Genomic DNA, 16,770 nt, shown 5'->3' on the forward strand with positions numbered 1-16,770 from the left:
TCGGGGCTCTTTCACTGAATTCAAGCGCTGACAACACAGGCTGGGCTTATTTTACAGCGACGACTCATGGGTTCCTTTTTCATTTGCACAGTTGTTATTAATTTTAGTTTCACTTTCTACATCAAGCATAATCAAGAGTGATTAGATGTAGTCATTAGATGTACGAAGGCAGAACAAGGGCAGCAACTGAAGAAGTCTTTGGTCAGAAGACCATGGGACAACTAAAGAGAAGGATTAGATAAGGCACATCCCATAAAAATCACAGTATAGTTTAATAAACTCCTACACTATTACACAGCACAACTAATACACCTTTTGTGCCAGGTCTGTCTGTAAAGGGGAGAAGTATCCCTTTCTATTTAACCTTTCTGGTCAGGCTGCTAGCCAGAGATAAGAAAAAACAGGCTCATGTGTCCTGTCTGCCTTTTATGGAATCATCTGAAATTAAACATTTAGGTTTAAAACTTGATTCTGCATCCAAGCACAAGTACAGGCTGGGCGGAGAACGGATTGAGAGCAGCCCTGAGGAAAAGGACTTGGGAGTGCTGGTGGATGAGAAGCTCAACATGAGCCGGCAATGGCACTGCCGGCTGCAACACTGGCAGCCCAGAAAGCCAACCGTATCCTGGGCTGCATCCAAAGCAGCGTGGGCAGCAGGTCGAGGGAAGTGATTCTGCCCCTCTACTCTACTCTCGTGAGACCCCACCTGGAATACTGTGTTCAGCTCTGGAGTCCCCAACACAAGAAGGACATGGAGCTGCTGAAGCGAGTCCAGAGGAGGGCCACAAAGGTGAGGTCTGAAGCAGCTCTCCTATGAAGACAGGCTGAGAGAGTTCAGATTGTTCAGCCTGGAGAAGAGAAGGCTCTAGAGAGACCTTCTAGCAGCCTTCCAGTACCTAAAGGGGGCCTCCAAGAAAGCTGAAGAGAGACTCTTTACAAGGGCATGTAGTGAAAGAAGGGGCAATGGATTTCCACTGAAAGAGGGCAGATTTCATTTACATCTAAGGAAGAAATTCTTCCCTGCCGAGGGCGGTAAGGCATTGGAACAGGTTGCCCAGAGAAGTTGTGGATGCCCCATCCTTGGAAGTGTTCAAAGTCAGGTTGGAAGAGGCTCTGAACTATCGGATCTAGTGGAAGGTGTCCCTGCCCATGGCAGTGGGGTTGGAAGTAGATGATCTTTAAGGTCCTATCCAACCCAACCCATTCTATGATTCTAAAAGAAAATCTAATTTTTGTAAAGCAGACAAAGAGATGTCCTAACTGCTGGTTATTGCCAAGAAATTCAAAGAGCTTCTGAATCCAGAACACCAAACACAGTTTGGAGGTGTGCCAAGGAGTATCTCCTCACAAGAGTAAAATCTGTCTGAAAACGTACCAAGTCAGACAGAAGAAGCACAAGAACCAATGTAAAGCTGAAGTGAGAGGTTCAGACGAAGGGCCGTCTGCAGGGAGAACAGCAGATGGAGCTGTCGTGTAGCCAAAGCGCCCCGCGGGAACATGCGGGGAGCACATGGGAGCTGCTGGTTCTCACTCAACAAGCGCTTTCTTTCACCATCCTTCGTAGAACAGGTATGCAAACAAGTAAGAAACCCCACAAACGGTGCGAAGTATACTTTACAACTCAAGTCAGCCAGATTTTTTTTTAACTTTTTTTTTTAAATCAGATTTCATTAAAATGTTGAACCAGAAAATTTATTTTCCATGGTTCTGCAAAATGAGTAAGACAACAGCAAGGACTTTTGCAACCAGACTTAATTAGAATAGACCACAACAGCAAAAGAAAAAAGCAGTTTAATACACATTTAAAATACCTTAACTATTGGTTAAAAGTAACAACGGTAAAGATACACTAGCACATACGAGGTTTTTCTAATTACAATTTTCATAATTACAATTACTGCCAGGGTGTCAGCAGTAAGAAAGACGCCCTGAGTAACCTACTACCTCTTTGAAACTGGCCCTGCTTTGAGTGGGAGGTTCAAGCAGATGACATGCAGAGTTCTCTTCCAAAAACTAAACTATTCTAGGATTAATCTAAGCCAGTTACTCAGCCTAAAGTTTTAAGTTTCTGTAAACAGGACTAGCTAGCAAGTTTGGTTAGAAACAGGAATGCACTTATCATCACTTCTGTTTAATATCTTTAGCAATGACCTGGATGAGGGGATGGAGTGCACCCTCAGTAAGTTTGCAGCTGACACCAAGTTGGGTGGGAGTGTTGATCTGCTTGAGGGTAGGAAGGGTCTACAGAGGGACCTGGACAGGCTGGAGCGATGGGCTGAGGCCAATTATATGAGGTTCAACAAGGCCAAGTGCCAGGTCCCGCACTTGGGTCACAACAACCCCATGCAACACTACAGACTTGGGGAAGAGTGGCTGGAAAGCTGCCTGGTGGGAAAGGAACTGGGGTTGTTGGTCAACAGCCAGCTGAATATAAGCCAGCAGTGTGCCCAGGTGGCCAAGAAGGCCAACAGCATCCTGGCTTGTATGAGCAATAGTGTGGCCAGCAGGACCAGGGAAGTGATTGTCCCCCTGTACTTGGCACTGGTGAGGCTGCACCTCAAATACTGTGTTCAGTTTTGGGCCCCTCACTACAAGAAGGACATTGAGGTGCTGGAGTGTGTCCAACGAAGAGGAATGAAGTTGGTGAAGGGTCTGGAGCACAAGTCTTGTGAGGAGCAGCTGAAGGAACTGGGGTTGCTCAGCCTGGAGGAAAGAAGGCTGAGGGGAGACCTTATCACTCTCTATAGCTACCTGAAAGGAGGTTATAGCAAGGTGGGTGTTGGTCTCTTCTCACAAGTAACAAGCAGTAGGACAAGAGGAAATGGCTTCAAGTTGCACCAGGGGAGGTTTAATTAATTAAAATTTCTTACTGAAAGAGTTGTCAAGCACTGGAACAGGCTGCCCAGGGAAGTGGTTGAGTCACCATCCCTGGAGGTATTTAAAAGACATGTAGATGTGGCACTTAGGGACATGGTTTAGTGGTGGACTTGGTAGTATCAGGTTAATGGTTGGACTCAGTGATATTGAAGGTCTTTTCCAACCTGAACAATTCTATGATCAGCAATGTTTTACAAGTACGATGTACATAAAACACTGACACAAAGTCATTCTGATATTAAGAAAAAGGATACAAATAGAAAAAGGATTACTGAAAGCAATAAGTTACAAACAAGTCTAAGGGAATCTTTTGTCAACTGTGATAGGCAGGATGGGAATACTTTGAGAGCTACAACTGTGACACAAAGCAAGCAAGTAGCAAAATTTCAGTTCCATGTACAAAAATCTCCATGAACTTTGTGTGGTTAAAAAAAGGAATCACTTTGTGTCTTCCTGTACATCTTTGAGTTAGAAGACTCATAAATCTCTTGTGGGACAATGCATACATCCACACAACAGATAGCTCAAGAGGCAGCCAGCTCCAGATGGAGGTCTGCAACCACTACCCAAAGCACAGGCACTGAGAACAGCACTCGCCAAGTTTGAAAACACTGGCAGACAACATGAGCCATTGTGCCCAAGAAGCTGGTGAGAGCTCTAGACTGAAGGCTCAAGTCAACAGCTTTGACCCTTCAGCTCAGAGAAACTTTCTACAGTGAAGTGCAGCTTATCAGCTCAGGACAAGGAGCTTTCTCCAGACTAAGAGCAGCCCAGAGGAAAAGGACTTGGGAGTGCTGGTGGATGAGAAGCTCAACATGAGCCGGCAATGTGCACTGGCAGCCCAGAAAGCCAACCATATCCTGGGCTGCATCCAAAGCAGCGTGGCCAGCAGGTCAAGGGAGGCGATTCTGACCCTCTACTCAGCTCTCGCAAGACCTCATCTGGAATACTGTGTTCAGCTCTGGAGTCCCCAGCACAAGAAGGACATGGAGCTGCTGGAGCGAGTCCAGAGGAGGGCCACGAAGATGATCCGAGGGCTGGAGCACCTCTGCTATGAAGACAGGCTGAGAGAGTTGGGGCTGTTCAGCCTGGAGAAGAGAAGGCTCCGGGGTGATCTTATTGCAGCCTTCCAGTACTTAATGGGGGCCTACAGGAAAGCTGGAGAGGGACTTTTTACAAGGGCATGTAGTGATAGGACAAGAGGCAATGGCTTTAAATTGAAAGAGAGCAGATTTAGATTAGATATAAGAAAGAAATTCCTCCCTGCCGAGGGTGGTGAGGCACTGGAACAGGTTTCCCAAAGAAGTTGTGGCTGCCCCATCCCTGGAAGTGTTCAAGGCCAGGTTGGATGAGGCTTTGAGCAACCTGGTGTAGTGGAGGGTTTCCCTGCCCATGGCAGGGGAGTTGGAACTAGATGATCTTTGAGGTCTCTTCCAACCCAGACCATTCTATGACTGGTTCACTGAACAAAGCAGAAGGAAGAGCCAAAACCCACCTCACCACCTTCCGCTCAAAACACACAGCACATTTCTTTGACTTAACCTTATATGTGCACATTATGTTCTTATGTTGAGCTCTCAAAGATGACTTATCTCAGGGTGTCTTTTTTTAAATGTGTTTTTGTTGTTTTGGAAGTCTGCTTACAATAAAACAAGCCACTCTGCCACACATCTCCCCTGGGGAGGCAACAAAAAAGGCACAACAGATGTTAGTTGTTGTACAGATGTTAGTCTGTTTAATACACCCCTGGAAGTGTTCAGGAACTATGGCTCTGTGTGAAGTACAAAGACAAAACAGGACATGTGGGCCAAAACCCACTTCCTTCTTAGCAGCATCTTAAGGTCATTAGTGACTACGGAGGAAGGACAGCAATCCCAAGCCTTTACCAAAAAAAGACTGATTCACAGGGCAGCTTCTAACCAAAAGCATTTCATGTCATTCAAGTTGGTAAATCAGCACCTGATGGTTTTATGCACTTGAGTTTCTGGCAAGATTGCAAGTGTCTGAAAGCCTTGCTGTCACACCTCAAACTTCAATCATAGAATCATTATCAATTATTTTCCCAAACTTAGATATTCCATTTGAAATCAAGTCAGCTATTTTATGAGTAAGAAGCCAGGGGATTTTAAGAGGCATGCTCTACCCTCCAAGGGTTCATGGAGTTGTTTTGAGTGCTCATCCTGTCTGATTTATTTCCTGAGGACAGGAAGATACAGGATAGCGTGAGGAAATCCTCCTGCACAAACAGCAGTGTGGGCACTAGCCTCTGGGATTTCACCAATGTGTTTTTATTCCTAGTTTTACTCCTGACAGGGTGTGGGACTCCGATCCAGTTAGCTGGCCTTATTAGTTCTGCTTCCTCTTAAAGAACATCTTTGCTTCCTCCATTTAAGTTGAAAGTTCATGAGTGCAGGGGCTGCCTTGCCATCTTTGTACAGCATCGTACTCAAGGGGCTCCAAGTTTTGTTACAAATACTATTACATATAATTAAATATTCAAACTCAAAAACCATTGCAGTAGCACAGTATCACTAAATATATATATACACACACTATTTATACCTTCATAGCAAGGGAGACACAGAACCAGAAGCTAAACCTAAATAAAAATCAGTTTTTAAAAAAAGCCTCCCTCCCTGACACTATTCTTGTTGCTTTGTTTCCTCTTATTGCACATTTTTGCATATCATAGCTTGTCAGGACTGAGGCTTCATCTCACCAACAGCTGGTAAGATTCTCTAAGTTTGTCCCTGCTCATTTAGTGTAGAAGAAAAAAAAAAGACAAGGAAATCAAAGTTAGCTTTGTTTTATCTTTTCTATTTTACATGCAAGGAATGAGGTGTTTCCTTGCTTTCTAGGCTGATACTTGTGCAAGGGACAGCAGAGACTGAAAATTAGCACCAGGCTGCTGAAATGCATAATCATTTGATGCTCTGTGGAAGAGCAGGGAGATGTAAAGTGCACCCTCCTACATCAGGCTATATTAACCCACTAACTTGAAAGGCCTACACATAAATAATGTAAGAAAATTGGAAGAGATGGACTCAATGTAATTATAATCTTCCACGCTCCCCATAATTCAGAGGTTTTGTTCGTTGGTTTTAATTCTACTTCGTTAATCTGTCACATTTAACAAAGCAGACATAACAGGCACGCTGTTTGCCTCTTCCAGCTTCCATTCTACTAGTGATGGTCTAGAATAATCGTTACCAGTTTTCCCTTGGTTGGAATTTGGGAGCCAAACATGCTCCCCAAAACAAATCTAGGCATCTCTTTCATGACAACTATCTTCTTGTGAACACACTGGCCTTTGACTAGAATCGTGTTTCGTGTATTTTACTGAAGCTTCATTTATGCTACAAAAGCCACGTCACCTGCTCTTGGGAGATTGCAACTGTTCAAAGTCTGCTTTTAGCACTCATTTATCACTTCAGTGATTGAAAAGCACCGATAAGGAAAACCTTAGGCAGGAACTCTACTCCTGCCCTGAGTCACAGAGTTTGGACAAGACACTTAAAAGACTGAAGAACATTTAAACAGCTACAGGATATGCTGTAGGAAAGCACCGGGCTACTCGGGTCAGCCCTTGTTAAAAAAACAAACAGTTCCCAAACTCTGTAGGATGAAAAGTTATTTTTATGTTGGAAACCTAAGCAGCTAACGAAAACCCAAACTTCCACAAACCATTAGTAGTTGTGCTGCAACTGAAACACCAGATTCTCCTTACCATGTAAAGATGAAGTCCATCAACGCATTTAGACTTCAACTACTTAAATGTAAAATATTCCACCAGTCCCAGTGAGGATGCAATTCCTCACTACAACTCCTCCAGTTGGAAGGACAGTCCAAGAGGTCCCAGAGGCCTTTCGAAAATTTGCCACCCCAGACTAGAGAGCGGCAAAGCTCCAGCACAAGGGAGAGAACAAGTGACCAAGGCGGGAGATGTCAGGAATCACTTCAATCAGCTTTACTGCTGACATTCCTTCGCCACACTCTCCATTCCCTCCATTCCCCACTCTGTTCTTCTCCAAGCAACAGAGAGGCTTGTGCCACTGAGAATCAATCAACTATGTAAATTTATAACAAATTACTATGTGATAAGCACACTAAATGCTCACATCATTGATGCTTCCGTTAAAGGCATTATTATCCTGGTGAAATTATTCCATGGGACAAGGGATGGGGAAAGGAGTTGAGTAATAGAGCTTTGACCCATTTGGTCCCTAAGTGCATTATTTCGTGAGGCAGAAATAAGCACGAATAAGATGCACTATACCAGCAAAACCAAAGTTATCCTGTGAAAGGTCTCTCAAACCTGTAACAGGCAAAGGCCTGCAACTTTTTCCATCTGCCTTCCAGATTGAATTACAAATCCATGACATTTGGAGGATTAACTTCAGAGGGGAGGAAAAAATTGTATACAAACCTTCAACATGTCACAGACTAAGCAGTATAAAAACATTCCAGTTTTGCTGGCAATATTCTCAAGCTTTTAATAGAACTGTTTAAGCAAAATAAGTTTGATCTTCCCTGATCAAAATGGTTTTTGTTTAAAAGGCTTCCTCAGCCTTTTTGTAAACAAGGACACAGGGAAGGGAAGCATTTCATATTCAAGAACATATTTTGATTTGGTCAAATTAAATATTTAAAATACCTCTAACCCTCCCCCCTCAAGCTAGAACTTTCTAACTCGCCAAATATTTTTAAAGGTCAACTCAAGTTGCAATCATTTTACCTCCCAGATTTTCAGACTACAAGGAAATTTGCACCATTCTATTATTCTCCCAGTCTCAGTTCAACCACTGTTACTCGTATTTTATTTTCTCCAGCTAATCCCACACAAAACAGGTGACCCACAGGGGGAGAGGGGGTAGGGAAGAGAGAGTGAAAACTGTCCTGTCACCCACTCAAATATTATTCTAGTTAGATAAAGTACAGGCAAAATGGCAACATTAAAAGGCACTGAGTAACTATACAAGGCCCAGTGCCAGGGATTTACACATGCCACTGTGGATCGTTTATTTAATAGCTACCGATTCTGATAAGCTTCTAAGAGGGAGGAGAGAAGACAATTTGAGAAAACAAAGCAGCAATTAGTCATACAGCCCTGATGCAACAGCAAAAATACCACACAGCAACTGCTTCTCTGGCAAGCTTGCAACATATCTGAAGAGCTGTCTGCTTGCAGGGCTCCAAGACTTTGGTAGACAGGATGACAGGGAGACCAGCAGCATTCAGGGAAATAACATCCATGGGTCCCTGCAGGTGAAAAGTTTCTCTACAGATTGCTGTACTATACAACAGAAACATCCAGGTCTCTTGTCACAACCAGTACAAAAGTTTCCTAGTGGCTGAAAAGCTCTAGCAAGCGTATGGACACATGATGGGTCTTCACATCAGTGCAGCAAACACTCAGAACTGAGCTGGCCCACAGATGCTGCTCTTCTCATAGCAAAGCATCAGTTTTCTCATCTAAATAGAGACTCGGATTTTTTTATCCAAACAGATTTTTCCATTTCTATTTTCCTTTAACAACTTAATAGGCAAGAACATTTTGTTAGGAACTACCCTGTTCAGAACAGACTCTAAACAACTCCAAAGACCTTGCTAAAAGCCATGAGCCATTATCTTGTAGGACAGGAGCTGCTGCTTAGGAGTTGAGAGAACTCTACATTTCCCCTCTGGAAGCAGTGACTTACAGGACTGAAAACTGTCTGCTTGTAGGTGGCCAGGCATTTACCACTGGATAGGAAATACTACAGAAAAGCCAGTGCTTCCAGAGCAGCATGTGGTTCTGAACAGCTTTTATGGAAGACTTGATTTTCAGGGAGTCAGGCAGTAAGGAAAAGCAAGCTGCTGCTTTAAGGCATAAATCAAATGTTTTGTTCATGCTAGTTTTGCTTTCACCCACTTCCTCTAGTTCAGCCTGGCCTCAGTCCAAGGCCCACTGAAGTCAAAGGGACTGATGCTCATCACTTTCTGTTCCTGTTGTCTAGAAAGGAAGTTCCTACATGGAAACTACCACCTAAGCCTACCTCTGACTAGCTTTTTCACACTAAGTCCCTTTGTGGATGCTTTTAGAAAGTGGGGTTTTTTTTTTTTTCTTCACAATACAAGGAAACTTACTCCCTTTAGAAGCAGAATAAATTAACTAGGAATGAAAGAAGATGCACCACCAAGTGCATCTGTATCAGCAGTCAGTGGGAGAAGCTAGCACTCAGTATTATAGCTCCCCTGCATACTCACATCCCACACAGGCAGGCCTTTCAGTGAACCCTCTCCTCTTCTGGAAAGAGAAGACACTTCTCAGATCTTACTTTACAAACACCTTTTCCAGGTAATCTTCACCTAATTACTCTCACTTTAAGCCTGACATAGTGGTGAGCTTGTACATAAACTTAGTATCTCAGCTATAGGAAAGAAAAATGGAAAAAGCTGCTGTCAATTTGAAGATAGAAACAACTACCCAAAAGGATGAGAAGTTTTGTTCTTTGCTCACTATATGTGTTTAGAGAACAGCAACCACAGCACAACTGACAGGAATAATGCCACTTGGCAGTAGCACTACAACAGTGCTGAGTATTAGAAAATACTCCAGGCACCCTAGAGCTCGAGTAAAGCGTAGGAGGCAGCAACTAAAAACATAAAAGAGAACTATCCCCCTACACCACAGGTAAGGAGAACAGCATCTACTGACTGTGCTGACAATAAATGCAATTCTTCTGTCCGTAACTGAATCATCAAAAATGACGTGTGACAAAGCATGACCTCTAGTCTCTCACCAGTTTGGCATATGCTGCAAATTATCTGCACAGTCTAGGACAACTTACACCGTTGGCTGGTCTTGATCTCCTCCAAGTCAGATGAAGAAGTCCATACAGAACACATTAACATCAAATTCCATTTCGAAATTAATTTCCTTCCCTATCTCCCCACGCAGCCCCCTCCTCCCCAAAAAAGCAAGAAATTCAGAGCTAAGACTTTGATTCAACTGCTGGAAGCCCATGTGTTGTCCAGCCATGGAAAAGTTAAAAGGTTTTAGTTAAGGTTTGCTTGAATCTGCTAAGACTTAAGTTAGCAGCTTGCACGTACACAGTAGCCTGTTTGCATGTACTTAGATAAAGCAAATACATACATAATGTTTGAAACCAGAACAATTATCCTTGGATTGTCAAGTCCTCCTCAAGAGAAGAACGTCCTGGAAAAAATGGATTGTTGCAAAAACATACTAGACTAATTCTTTTAAGATAATGAGGGATATCGGAGAAGCCTTAAAATATACCTCAAGAGGACACACGTCCTTGTAAGTCCCAAACATCTGGCAAGAGTTAACGACTGCTAGCCACTGATCACTAATGAAAGTGTCAAAGCAAGGACTTCAGTGACTGATACGGAAAACATCTTGTGATGAGAAAAAGTTAACAAGATTGGAAGAACACCATGAATATTAAGGAAGCAAGAACCAGTGGTAACTGGAAGAAAGGTAATTCCGGCAGAAGATTACAACCACTGATTGACAGACCACCCGCCCCAAACATACCCCAGACCCAAAAGAAAGGGGCGGAGGCAAAGGACTGAGCATGTGAACTAATTTACATGCTAGGTGAGAGAATTAACCAAGTTTAAGAGAATAACAATGAATATGTAAATATGCTAATACCTACTGTAAAAATGTTTACTGAATTTTGGAAGGGGTGTGCTGGCTTGGGCCAGCCACCCAAACTCATGCAATTCTGTAATAAGGCAGCATCTCGGCTCAGTGTGTGGACTGGTGTCCTGCACACTGGGCAAACAAGCCCCATTTCGGAGAAAACGCATGGATAATGGGTATGAGTCAAAACTCCAATGAAGTTAATATGTAGACAGCTTGCTACTTCAGCCATATGCAGCTTTGTCTATTGTTTAGTCCTTCAGACTTTCTTTAATCAAGGCAGTCTATCAGAAATCTTGCAGTGGCCGACTACAGCTCTTAATGAGTCAAGCTAGCAAGATTTAAAAATACTTATTTTCAGAGACCATGGTGATCGCTGATGCTTGTTGTAGTCTCCAGTATTAACTGCTCACCTGAAGGAAGAGACTGTGAAAGGAAGAGGTTGTGAGGAAATTGTTTCCTCCTTAACTTGAGAGGCTGGCTGCATTGTGACCCACAGATAAGGAGTGCATAAAAATAAAAATTCACTGACAAGCTTTAACAAGTACTTCCCTGTTTTCCTGTCCACTGAATACAAGCTATTGTTTCTGCTTATGGACCTGGTTTAGAGCTTACAGCTCCTGTTGTAAATCACGCTATGAAATCACAGAGTAAGAACTGCCAGGCACTCCTGTACTGCTTGATGAGTAAAACAGATATTCCAAGTAATTCCCCTCTGAGACAAACATCAGCATCACTTCTCCTCTAACCACTGACACAACTTTTAATTGGTACCAAGGGGCTCTGTAAAAAGCACTTTGTTTTTTCCTTCACCAGAAGTTAAAAGTGCTATTGTATTATGGTGCCAGACATGAAAAACAAACCCATCTTAACCATTCCCTGCATCTCTTACTATTCTGAGACACCAACCTGAGTCACAATAAGATGCTGAAAAAAACTGCTAACCAAAATTTAAAGTGCTAATCTCCATCTGTCTTAATATCTTAAAAGTGAGACTTAGGTGCATGGTTGACAATTACTTCATTAGCATTAAAACAGCTGACACTGTACTGTTGTATTCGTAGTTTTAGTGACACTCATTTACATACAACAGTGAAAATTTCAAAGACTGGAAAGTGCTGGACTGGATTAAAGGTATCTTATTCCGTAATTGTGAGCTCCCTTTTTGTGAGTACAAAAGATGCAACATTTAAGAGCAAAACTGCACCCTTAGTTTGTATTAATTCAAATTTGCCATCTTAAGAAGATAAATTAAGACAGCATTGTCATGGAAGAGGTGATCTAATCTCTTCACCTCACTTTCCTTTACTCTTCTTATTCATGCAGTGACCTGAGACCAACGTTAAATTGGTTTTTGCTGTAGTACATTTTCAGTCAGAGCAGGAAAGTTCTGGGATTCACTGGTTTCCTCTAAATTGGCCCTTCCTGTAAAACAGAAGGAACCATCTATCTGAAAACTCTGAAAAATGTGTCTTTGCTTCTCCTTTGCGGTCCTTCTCAAATTCTCTTTTCTGGTTTGAAACTTGCATTCTGACTTTTGCACTCTCAATCAAGGCTTTCATTTTCCATGTCTCAGAACTCGAGTCTGTAACACAAAATAGGGTATTAAAGACACCTGATACAGCCAGAAAAGATCAAATTGCATTACTTTTGAAACTTCATTACTTTGAAGCTTCCTTTTAGGTACACACAATGCGAAGCACAGATGCATTTCAGAGCACAAAAACTTGCACATGTATTTACTAAGCTACGAAATGCTGACATAGATATGAAATCTAGGAAGTTACTAAATGCAGTCAGAACCCATCTTCTGGAAATGGTGACACAACTGACACTTAGTTCAAAACACAATCTGGTTGAAGGACCAGGCTCAGGAACTTGCTGAATGTAACTTAATTTGTACTTGTTACATTGGTTCTTAGGCCAGTTCATCCCAGTTCACAAAGCAAGTGATGTGCTTACAAAGCGTGATTGGGGTGAAGGTTCCACTAGCACAGCCACCAATTATCAAACTGAGTGAAGAGACATCACATCTGTTCTCTTTTCTGGAAAAGATAAACTTATCACTGAGAATCCTTCAAATATCAGGAAACGTAACGCACAATCCTCCCAGCACAATCCTCACTGCACTTAAAGCAGCACAAGTTCTCAAGCTATGGTTTTTGTACTGCTGATACGTTTGTTGAAGACAGGAATGCAGAGGTGCAAGACAAGGCTCCCCCAAGGTCGGAAAAGCTGCCTGACTCCAAACCCCCACTATGCTTTGAGGTTATTTCTACTTGGGCAAAGAGAAGCCAATGGCTCTTGGATACCTCACCAAGTCTTTCCAACAAATTTGAGTTGTGGTCACTGACATCGCTGCCTACAAAGAAACCAGTCAGGTAGTGGTGGTCTTCCTGTGGCTCTGTACATCCTGCACATCATTCTCTGCAAAGTTCAGTTTCGGATTGATGAATTTAACACACAAATCACAAGCAACCTGCTAACAAGCAAGCTACCAAAGCAGAAGTGAGAATAGTCTTGCCTACAAAAGTCACGCTAGTACATCAGAAGAGCCAAAAAAGACAACTAACTTCCCCAATACAGATACCGTTTGTTGATGTAAAGATGTGCGTGACGGCAGAGTTTCTCCTTCAAGGGCCATCTACTAATCTGGGCCAGCATGAGGTACCTTTATACTGGAGTAATTTCACTTCTGCACTGGAGGATTAAAGGGCTGAAAGGCACCAGTTACTTATGAAGGGGGAGTGGGGCCAGAATCGCACTCCCAAGCCAAAATAATAAAAGTTGTTGAGGTCATGGACAGCCCAACATGCAAGCTAAGATCCTAGTCACGCTGACACAAGCATTGCTTGACTTATTTCTCATTATTCTATACTTAAGCCCGGTTGTCACAGATGCCTGACACTTAAAATGGTAAACAGGAGGCAGTTCAATGTAAATGAGTGTTGAGCTGAACTCTGACCCTGCTACTTCTCCATTTTTATGGAAGCAGACTTAGATATCACTGCTTCTCAGTAAAGGCTGACACTAAACCCTCAGGCAACACTACGAGGCTATAAGCCTTCGTGCCAAGAGTCTCCATTTAGGGACTGTAATTCCACATGAAAATTCCCAGCTTCTGAAATTCGCTTCTCCAATGTGCAACATTAATTGTTCACAGTGCTCAAGAGGTATTTTTAAGCAACAGAATTCATGCAAGAAATCTATTCAGACTTCTCAAAGTTTTCTTTTGTGGTAGTATTAAATATTTAAAGAGCATCAAAAAGATTTTTTTATAGAAGTAGGTGTAAGGAATGTTTCCTTTGTGACAGTGCAACATTTTGTTGTATTGTAAAATCACTTTTATATTGCACGATTTTATATAAATAATTTTAACTGCTGTTGAAAACCATCAAAGGCATAAACGAGAAGCAAAACAGGAACTTTAGGTAAGAAGAAAGATCTAGCAGCACGGAACTGAAGCAGATGATTCATGCTGTAAGCAACTATAATGTAAATAATTAAACTTCAACAATCCTGAGAGGTGGCAAAGCATCACCACCCCTATTTAATATGTTAATCATGGTATTTATGTTCCACTATAGAATCATAAAGTAATTACAAACTCCCAGACAGCTGTTTCACAAGGCCTGAAGGGTTTGCCTGTCAGTTCTGCATGCTGTGCTACTGATAAAGAGCAGTCTTACGCCCTCAGTGCGATTAGACTTCTTATGTTAACCCTACATCTTTCAAGTGCCAGGCAGCAGCATTCAAATCTCAGGTGAATACAAAAAACACACTAATACAGACATCTTCCACCACATTCAGCAACACTAGTAAGCCTTTGGAAAAGAAAAACAAGGACTTCAAGGCCTGTGAATAGGACTCCTGCTTCCCACAGCCACTCTCAGCCAGTATGATTTTGCTTGAAGTAGGAAAAGAGGACCTGGAAGACACCAAAGAGAGCAAGATGTGACATCCTCTTCGTAAGAAGATGTCATGAGGACTCTTCCCTTGCTTCTCTCAATATCTATCTACCTCCCAAAATCCACAGATCTCAGGTACATGGCAGCTCTGCTGCTTTGCTGGTGACCAGAGGGCACACCGCTGTCTCAGCCGACAGCTGATACCACAATCCAAAAGGGGACGAGGACGGAGGCGTTACAGCATGGTGACAAAGGGTGGTTCCAACCATGGCACAGAATTAGTAGCACTGATACCATGCCAGCAATGTGCAGCAATCAACACACCAGAACAATTAGGTGTCATGCTCAGAGTTACAACACTACCGCAGGACTGACATCCTGGCCAACGCTGACCACACATCACAGAATGTGTCTGTGGTGTGTCACAAAAACATGCTTCAGGGCTACTAGAGGAGTTAATGGGAGAACCCAAATCTCAAATCACTGCCCAAGTGATTGAAAAACATTAGACAGAGATGCTTTCAAGACACAAGGATTTATGCAGGGAGACCACTGGAAGAGGATTGCTCCCAAACTACCAACAGTCTGCAGAACAGAATCCCAATGTATGGATTTGTCATGAAAACTGTTACCAACACACCTCTCACACCCCTAGTGACAGGCACCTCGACTCTAAATTACCCCATAGCTACTCAGAACAATCTAAGAAGGCTTATCCGTTTTCTTCATGTCTGTTCTCTCTGAAAGCGTAATCTTCCCATTTTCTTTATTCCATAAGTTCACCTCTACAAAGTTGAAAAAGGACATGTTCAATCCACATATCATCCAAGATCCCTATGAATTGAACACCTCCTCCTTCCAACCACTCCCTACGTGGACCAGAGCATAAAATTCAGATGCAGGCTACAAGCCTGATTCTAATCAAATCAAGAGAATACTGGAAAAGTGTCCCCTTCCCTTACTGTGCCTCCCAGTAAGCAGAACCATGACCTCCCCTGTAAAAATCAAGTACAGCACAGGTGAAGTTGCAGATGTTCCCTGACACGTACAAAGAAACTATTGACTTTTTTGGAGAAAACCTATTAAAGCAAGGTGGGTTTCAAGTTTCCTGTAAGGGGACCACACTAGCATGTGTAGTCCTCTGTCCTGTCCATGCGCTACGATCGTGAGGAGAATTGTCAGAGCAGACAGAAGAACAAAGCTCAGGCTGGTAAGAGGAATCTGTTCCATATTTAAAACAGACAAAAAAAAATCTCACAACTGCTATTTGTAAATGCCATCAGGGTACAACCTGGCCCCGGCCTCTCTCTGCCAACGTGCTGTGCAGTGTGTTTTGGAATTCAGACTCCGGCGCGAGGACAGGGTGTGCAGACACAACAGAGGAGACCAGCAGTCATTTCAAGTAGTTGCAACCAAAGTGGAATATTCAAGACCTGGAATATTTTACCAAAGGGGCAGAGCATTGCGACACCCAGCACTGTCCGGCCTGCGGCTACACCAGGCTTGTGACAGAAGAAAACGCGCCCTGAATCCCTACGGAAACTCCTGCCCGAGCCCGCCCCGCACCACCGGCTCCTCAGAGCAGCGGGCAAACCTCTAAGTGACAGAAACTCCACCGGCGGCACCTGCGAGCCCGGCAGCGCGCCCTCCCGGGCCGGCCTCCCCTCACCGCAGCCGCTCCCCGCCGGCCCAGCGCCGCGCCGGGGATCGCCCCCAGCGGGAAGCGGCGGCCGCCCCTCCAACACCGGCCTCTTTACGGAGCGAGGACACCCGGGCGCGGTGCGAGGGCGGGCCGGAGCCGCCCTCCCGGGCCGCGGCGGGCTCCTACCTGCTGCCTGAGGTAGCGCGTGAGGTAGGGGCGGGCGGGCGGCGCCGCGCCCCGCCGGCGGCGGGGGACGGGCAGGGCGGCGGGCGCGCCGAGCAGCAGCAGCAAGAGGAGGAGCCGCAGCATGGCCGGGAGGAGCGGGACGCGCCCGCGGCCCCGCCGCTTTATAGCGGCCGCGCTGCCCCCGCCCGCGGGCTGCCCCGGGCCGGCCCCCGCCACGGGCCGCGGCGGGCCCCGCCCCCAGGGGGGCGGGGTTACTCCCGCCGCACGTGGCGGGGCGGGCACTAAGCGGCGAGGCTTTCCCATTGGCTGCGGAGTCGAGGGCGGCTCGCGCCGGTTGGCTGCGGCGACTTTCGGTCGCGCGGCGCCCTCCGAGGAGATCGCGGTTGGTTGCTTGGAGCGCGTGACCCGCCCTCCCCCGTCGCTAAGTGCTTGTGCGAGGGGCGGGTGAGAACGAGGCTGGCATCCTCGCTTTCTTATTGGGCAAGTGAGGCGGCCCCGCCTCCGGG

The 16,770-nt window shown here is 44.5% G+C and overlaps 1 protein-coding gene across 1 annotated transcript in view; it reads right to left on the minus strand.

Moving 5' to 3' along the window:
- Positions 1–16,293, minus strand: part of PRCP (prolylcarboxypeptidase) — a 33,916-nt gene extending 17,623 nt beyond the window's left edge. The window contains exon 1 of the mRNA XM_086614421.1: positions 16,265–16,293. The gene's annotated coding sequence lies outside the window, so the exon portion shown is untranslated. The remainder of the gene's footprint in view (positions 1–16,264) is intronic.
- Positions 16,294–16,770: the final 477 nt, after the last annotated feature.

This window comes from Tauraco erythrolophus, chromosome 1 (assembly GCF_009769465.1).
Source record: "Tauraco erythrolophus isolate bTauEry1 chromosome 1, bTauEry1.pri, whole genome shotgun sequence".
NCBI lineage: Eukaryota > Metazoa > Chordata > Aves > Musophagiformes > Musophagidae > Tauraco > Tauraco erythrolophus.